Source organism: Cynocephalus volans, chromosome X (genome assembly GCF_027409185.1).
Source record: "Cynocephalus volans isolate mCynVol1 chromosome X, mCynVol1.pri, whole genome shotgun sequence".
In the NCBI taxonomy this organism is placed as follows: domain Eukaryota; kingdom Metazoa; phylum Chordata; class Mammalia; order Dermoptera; family Cynocephalidae; genus Cynocephalus; species Cynocephalus volans.
Genome location: NC_084478.1, coordinates 87,420,578 through 87,429,055, shown reverse-complemented (window position 1 = coordinate 87,429,055; position 8,478 = coordinate 87,420,578).

Genomic DNA, 8,478 nt, shown 5'->3' with positions numbered 1-8,478 from the left:
GCTTGCCCCTAGCAAACATTTTTTTCACATCTTTTCCTTCAGCAATTCTTAAAATCTCTTAACAGGATGGGTATGACAACCACCTGTTAGCTCTAAAATCATTCAAGTATACAATCCCATACGGAAGCAGTGATTAGAGTTTGATGAGATGGGTTTTTGCCCTCTGGCTATAGGCTGTCACCTCCTACTCCAAGGGCTTTTGCTCCAATATGTATCTACCTAAAAACCCTATTCTAAATATCAAATGAGAATCAACATTATTTAATTAGAATTGATTAAATGGGCTTTTGCCCTCTATCTATAGACTTTGTCTCCTATCTGAGGGCTTTTGCCCTATATATGCACTTACCTAAAAGCCCTATTCTAAAATTAAATGAGAATCAAGATTTCTAACCTGCCACATTTCCCTCTTATTTATTTATTTTAAACAAATGGAAGCTGTCAATGGAGTCAGAGTCAAGGACGTTCTGATGAAGAGTCAGCATTATTTCAGCTTGACAAGTCCATTGGAACATGGAACATAACAGTTTAATCACTATAAGAAAATACAAGATACATAAGACACTAATTCCAGCAATAATCCAAATTCTTATGTTTAAACTGGTGAACCACCAGGTAGGATTAAGCCAATGGGCCAAATCATTAAATGATTAATAGTAATCTTTTGAGCTTCTTCGTGAAGCTGTGTCATTTGTTGTTGAAGTTTAATTGTTTTGAATATCTCCATGTAAATCAGAATGAAAAGCTCCATGTAATAGTCTTTGTACATCCTTCCATGCAGTGAAGGAATTAAAAGGAATAGAAGTTATATACATGGAGTGATATCCTGCATCACAATTAAGTTGGCTTTGAGTCCAAAGAGCTTGTTGGTGTTCACAAATCCAGGTTACAGCTACCTCTAAGGTATCTAATCTTTGTAAAATTTCTTGGTCAATTTTAGTTTGAGATAAGAACTCAGAAGTTACATTTTGAAAATAATCATTCATTGTATGTGTTGTTTGAATAGAATGAGTTAAGGCCACAACCACAGTAGCTGCTGTGGCAGCAACAGCTCTTACAGCTATTATGGAGGCTATGAGAATGCCTAAGAATCTCTTAGTGTGAACTCACTCTAGAGCAGAGGTGATTTGCTCCAGGGCAGAATTCCCCATCCATTGTCGTGTGAGGTTAACAGGTAACCAAGCTTCTGCTTTCTGTTTTAGTATAAAAACATGAGATATATTAAGAGTAGTAATATTAAAATGAGTAATGCAAGGAGTAAACAAAGTAAAATTAGCTGGAAGAGTGATATTAAATTCAGAAGTAAAGGAGAAAGAGAAATTTGTAGATAACATAGCAAGTATGTAAGGACGAGAGTTACAAATCATAACCGAGTCAACATTGTCTTGTGCTATCTTAATTTAATGTTTGTAATTTGTCTAACTATGTGAGGGAAAAATGGGATAGCAAGATGCCAAATTGTCCTTTTAAGGGGAGAGTAATAAGAATTATATCTTAATCTTAAAATTGGACCAGCCAAACCTGGATTCCAATTAGAAGGGGATCCAGAATAACTAAAAGGAAGAGCATAATTCCAAGTAGTGTTGGAATGAAGTACTAATAAATTTTGAGGTCCTCAATTTTCCAATGTAATATTATTAAGTAATGTCTTTTTGGTAAAATTAATGGAACGGCAAGAGACCCAGTTTAAATCTCTACTGTCTTCTGTGGAACTCCAGGGATGGGAACAGATAGGAATATTAGGCTTAGGATGATCTTTTCCATTATGAAAAACTCGTGGAACTCCAGCAGTTGAAATAAAAAGTTGATGTTTTAATGTTAAAGTCTATCTGGATTTTTTATTATATAATTCATATGCCCCCGAGGAGAGAAAGGAATACATACATTATTATTTGTCCAATGGGTGTAATATAAAGGGGCAGTTTGTCAGTGAGGAAGTACCAGTCATGGGCGAGTTCATGCCATCCTGCATTGTATTCTGAATTATAACAGGATTGTCCGCATTCTTCAAGAGGGCCTGAGGGAGGGAGCCAGATGCCTCCAGTGTGAGCAGTGTCATTAGATGAGAGAGGAGGCTCATGATCCTCCCAGGTAAGCAGATCAAAAACAGGAGGATTCAGTACATGTGTCCAATAAACATGAATACTTACAGTTGAGGAAAAAAGCATAGAAAATTTAAGACTAATATTACCTTAGATCCTGTTGAGTTAATTGTTACGTGAGAAAGGATGGCCAGAAACAAATTTTCCAGTGTTGGAGGAGTGACTGTTCTTTGAATTGTGGCTTCTGCTTGACTAATGAGACCTTTTCATCCACCGCAGGTCAGTTTGGAGCTTGTTGTCTTCGTTGTCATTACTGGCGGGTTCATGTAGGTCAGAGTGGCGGTGGTTGTTGGCACCATCATCACTGGTGGTCTGATGTGTACCATTCCTGATGGAATAAATTGAGGTGTGACGGCGAGGCGTTGAAACTTTGGGATCAGATTCAATTCTTCATTTGGTCTGGGGTTCCACAGGATAGGGTTTGGCAGCCTTAGCAGTAATCTGCAACGGGGCCTGTGAGTGACACAGCGAAAGCATACCCTCTTCCCCATGTTAATTCAACAGGTCCCAACCATTGTGGTCCCGTCAGCAGGTGGCAGTATAAAACCAAGGGTTTAAGTCTCTTTTCAGGAGGGATAGTGTCGTTCTGTGGTGGTTAATTTTTGAGAATTACAGTTTAAAAAATTTAGTGTAAACAGAGCCTTAAAGACCTGTTCATGAGGAGCCATTCCTATATCTATACTGGTTGACTTTAAGTAAGTTGAAATTGGCCATGGTGAGAGCACACACCACAACAAATCAGGACTTTTTCATTTTATTTTCACAGAGCTGTACTGCTGCATGGATTCAAAATGGCCATTTGCTTATTGATATACATATAAGCACTTGTGTTTACTCTCCTGACATTGCTTATCTGATATTAATCACTCCAGTTTTAATTTGATTAATGATAGCATTGTATGCCGAATTCCATTGTTTTGCATTTTAATTTATTTATGGCTTTATATTTACAGTGAACTTTTTGTAAGTAGTATATACTTGGATCTTGATTTTCTTTCTCCCCCCCCCCCTTCAGGTTCTGCTTCTCTGGTCAAAAGGGTCTTACTTTTCTTTATCTAACATGACAATCTCTGCCTTTTAATTGGGGCATTTAGACCATTTCTGTTTACTGTGAGTAATGACATGAGGAGGCTTAAAACTATATTCTTATTTGTTTTCCATTTGTCCCATCTTTTAATTGTTCCCTTTCCATTTTTTCTGCCTTCGTTTGGATTAATTGAGCACTTTCGTGATAGTATTTTAGCCTCTTTGTTGGATTATTAGCTATAATTTGTTACAGTCTATCTTAAAGTATATATTACTTCATGTCTGGTATAAGAACTTTGCCCTGGTATACTTCCATTTCTCCTTCTCCCAATCTTTATGCTATTGTCATACATTTTACTTCTGCATATATTATGAACAGCACATTACATTTTAATTATTCTTTCTAAAGACTCAAAATTATTTTTTAAAGAGATTTAAACAATAAGATACACACACACACACACACACACACACATCCATGTAATTATCATTATCACTGGTCTTTTTTCCTTTGTGTAAATCCATATTTCCATCTGGTATTGTTTTCCTTGTGCCTGAAGCACTTCCTTTAACATTTCCTGTAGCACAAGTCTGCTGGTGATGAATTCTTTCAGCTTTTCCATATTTTAAAAAGTGTTTATTTCATCCTGAATTTTGAAAAATATTTTTTTTTTTTTTTTTTTTTTTTGTCTTTTTCGTGACCGGCACTCAGCCAGTGAGTGCACCGGCCATTCCTATATGGGATCCGAATCCGCGGCGGGAGCGTCGCGGCGCTCCCAGCGCCGCACTCTCCCGTTGAAAAATATTTTTACATAATATAGTATTATAGTTTGACAGGGATTTTTTTTTTTCCATTATGTACTTTAGAGGTACTGCTCTACTGTCTTCCTGCTTGCCTTGTTCCCAAGAAGAAAAATGCTGTCATCCTCATCTTTGTTTCTCTGTATGTAATGTGTCTTTTTTCTCTGGCTGATTTTAAGATTTTCTGTTTACTGCTTTTCTTTTTTAGCAATTTGATTAAGATATGCTTTGGTGTAATTTAGTTTTCTTCATGTTCCTTGTGCTTTGGATTCATTGAACTTCTTGAATGGATCTTGAATTTATAGTTTTCATCAGATTTAGAAAAGTTTCAGCCATTATGTCTTCAAATATTTTCCTGCCTCTCCTCTTTTGGGTACTCTAACTACACATATGTTAGATCTCTTGAAGTTGTTCTAGAAGTTACATACGCTCTTTTTACTTTTGAAAATTCCTTTTTCTGTCCACTGTTTCATTTTGAATACTTTATATTGCTGTATCTTCGAGTCTACTAACTTTTTCTTCTGAGATGTATTATTTTGTAACTTGCTATTAATCCCAGCCAGTGAATTTTAAATCTCAGGCACTATAGTTTTCATCATGAGAAGTTTCACTTGGGTCTTTCTCATATTTTTATGTCAATACTTAGCTTTTTAAACACATGGAATACAGTTATAATAACTTCTAACACTTTTGTCTGTTAATTCTAACATTTGGGTCAATTCTGGATCACATTTAATTGATTGGATATTTCTCCTCATGGTGTGTATTTTCTTGCTTCTGTTCATGACTGATAATTTTTGATTGGATGTCAAATGTGAATTCTACCTACTTGGATGCTGCATATTTTTGTATTCCTATAATTATTCCCAAGCTTTATTCTGGTCCATAGTTAAATTATTTGGAAATCATTTGGTTATTTCAGATTTTCATTACACTTGTTTCAGAGGACCAGAGCAGCATTTAGTCTGGAGTCTAGACTCAAGGTTCCTTATTCCCCACCACTGAGGCAAGCCCACTTCTGAGTACCTTTTTGACTGTGTCTTATGAGTTTTACCAGTCTGGTAAGTAGCAGGCGCTAATTCTAGCCCTGTGTGAGCATTTCTTTGTAATCTTATCAGATAGTTTTTTTTTCTCCAGTAATTTCCTTATATGCATGCACTGATGAATACTCTGCTGCATATTCAAAGGGGACCCTCTGCAACTCCCATGGTTCTTTCTCTGTAGATCTCTCCTCTCTGGTATTTTGTCCTGTGAGCTCTAGTCAATTTGCTCTCCTTGGACTATTAGCTCCTTATTCTCAACACATGGAATTTGCTGTGCCTGATTTCCCTTTCCTTGTTCTGTGGCCTGGAAACTCTCTAGACAGGAACCTGGGGAGTTGCAGAGCTTACCTTATTTGTTTCTTATTTCTCAGGAATCACTGTCCCTTATTGCCTGATATCCAGTCTTAAAAACTGATGTATATATTTTGTCCGACTTTCTTTGTTGTTTCAGGCAGTAAAGTGAATCTGGCCCCTGTAACTCCATTTTGGCCAGGAGTAGAAGTAGAGGGAATTGAATGTGATCTGATATTCAAGATAGCTGTTTTAAGATATTTCCCTTCATGGTTATGCAGAATATTGTATTCAGTGTGAATGTGGACTTGAAGGTCACTTAGAATGAGATTGATTGGAGACTAAGGATATTAGCTATGAGGTCTTTCACATTTATGAGGTAGGGTGTGACTTACAAAATGCCACAGTATTATTTTTTCCCCCAACATCTATTTCTTATTTTTATAGTCACCACATATTGATTTTCCTTTGGGAAACATTCCCTTTCACTCTCAGTTTCTGTGGGTCCAGTAGGGATGACATCACTCTGAAACAAAACAGGGATGTCACATGACCCAGATCTGGCCAGTCAAGATCATTGCCGCCTAACCTGTTTGGTTTAGGGATAAGTAAGTTGGTGTAAGACTTAACTCCAGAAATTTTACTGGAAAAAAATTATAGAATTTTATACACACACACACACACACAATAGTATATCACAGAAAGATATATAAAGAGCAACTTCTTTTGACAGTTTTGAGATGCTGGATCTTCCTAGAGTTTTCAGTTATGAATGAATTAATTTTCCTTATTACTAAAACCAGTTTGAGCTGGGTTTCCACCAATTGCAAATACAAAGTTCTGACTCATATATTATTGGTGTCAGGGGTTCATAGTAAGGGAAATAAGTGTTTTCACCAATAATTAAGATAAAAAGTGCAAAATGTTCAGTCCTAAGGGTACAAGTATTATGGTGGCAGGGAAGGGAGAAACTGTAATAAAAATATAGAATTACCATTTATTGTATAATGCTAAGTGTTGTACATATATCATCTCATTTAATCCCCACACTAGTCTAATTGAGTAAATATTTAGTCATATTTAAACGATAAAGAAATTGAACCTCAGAGAGATTAGGTTAACTCTCTTAGGTAACTCTCCTAAGACTATGCAGCTAGAAAATGACAGAAGCAAAGGCTTTAACTCTCTTAATTGCTTCAGTGTTTCTAAAACTTCATTATACTGCAGTATGGCTTTGAAAAATTCGAGAGGGCTTTGTGAAGAAAATGGATCCTGGAGGGATGGGTATTGGAGGAAAGGGAATGTATACCAGGTAGCAAGAAGGGCAAGAACAAAGGTACAGAATAGGTCTGGAGATGCTTGGCTCTGTAGGGAGAGAAGTAGGAAATGAGTGAGAAGTCTTCCTGTTGTTCTAAAACTATGCTTTTTGGATTGTCTGTTGGCATCTACTACAGACCCTGTTGAATGATGTATTTTTTGTTCATCTATTCTTTCAATTCTAGTCTCTCCCTATCAGCTTTCCTTCTTGATCACTTTATCCTGATTTTTGTTCTGATTGTCATCCAGACAGAGGAATAGAAAAGCATGAAAGTGAAGCAGGACCCACACCACTGATTGAATGTCAGAGTCTGGGTAACTTATAAAGAAAAGAGATTTATCAGGCTTATGTCTAGTGGCTGGAATGTCCAAGGGCATGGCTCTTGCATCTGCTTGGCTTCTGGGGAGGGCCTTGTACTGCTTCTCTTCTGTGACAGAGAAGCAGAAGGGGAAGTAGGCACATGTGAAAAAGGACCAAACATATGAAACAATTTTGATTTATAATAACCCACTCTCACTGGAATTAATCCATTCCCGTGAGAACTAATCCATTCCCACAAGTACTAGCCCAGACTTGCAAGAAGGACCTTAATCCATCTTAACGACTTAATCACTTCTTAGAGGCTCTACCTCCCAGCACTACCACATTGGGTATCAAGCTCCAACATGAGTTTGGGTGGGGACAAACCATATTTAAATGATAACGTTCTACCTGTGGCCCTCCAAAATTTGTTTTCTTTTCATATGAAAAATACAGTCATTCCATCCAATGATCCCAAAAGTCACAACTCATTCCAGCACCAACTCAAAAGTCCCAAGTTTAAAGTCTTTTTTTAATTAAATTTTTAAATTTGTTATTAGTATATTCATTTGTACAAATCATGATATTTATGTCCATTACCTGACCTATCACTTCCCAAACCCCCTCTGTCCCTACCCCCCATCTCTAGTATCCTTAGGATTGTTCTCTCCTTCTGAAAGTTCAACATATTGTTGTGGTCTTTTCTTTCTTTCTTTCCTTCATTCCTTCCTTCTTCCCTCCTTCTCTCCCCCCCTCCTCTCTCCCTCCCATCCTTCCTTCCTTCCAAGCAGCCAGTTATGAGTGAGAACATGTGGTATTTCTGTTTCTTTGGCTTATGTCACTTAACATAATTTTCTCCAGACTCATCCGTGTTGTAGCAAACGGCAGAATTTCATTCTTTTTTTTATGGCTGAGGAGTATTCCATTGTGTATATACACCACATTTTCTTTATTCAGTTGTCCATCAATGGACATTTAGGTTGATTCCATATTTTGGCTATTATAAATAGAGCTGCAATGAACATGGGCATGCGGGTATCCCTTTGGCATGATGATTTCCATTCCTTTGGATATATACCAAGTAGTGGGATTGCTGGATCGTATAGTAGTTCTGTCTGTAGTTGTTTTGAGAAACCTCCATACTGTTTTCCATGGTGTTTGTACTAATTTACAGTCCTACCAACAGTGTAGCATTTGTTATTCTTGGTCTTTTTAATAATGGAGAGTCTAACTGGGGTGAGATGATATCTCAATGTGGTTTCGATTTGCATTTCTCTGATGACTAGTGATGCTGAGGATTTTTTCATGTACCTATTGGCCATTTGTATGTCTTCCTTTGAAAATTGTCTATTCATCTCCTTTGCCCATTTTTTAAATTGGATTATTTGTTTTTTTACTTATAGTTGTTTGAATTCTTCATATACTCTGGATATTAATCCCCCAAAGTTTAAAGTATTATCTGAGACTCAAGGCAAGCTTCTTTTAGCTGGTGAGCCTGTAAAATAAAAACAAGTTATCTACTATCAAGATACAATAGTGGGACAGATATTGGATAAACATTCCCATTCCAAAAGGGAGAAATAGGCCAAAAGAGACG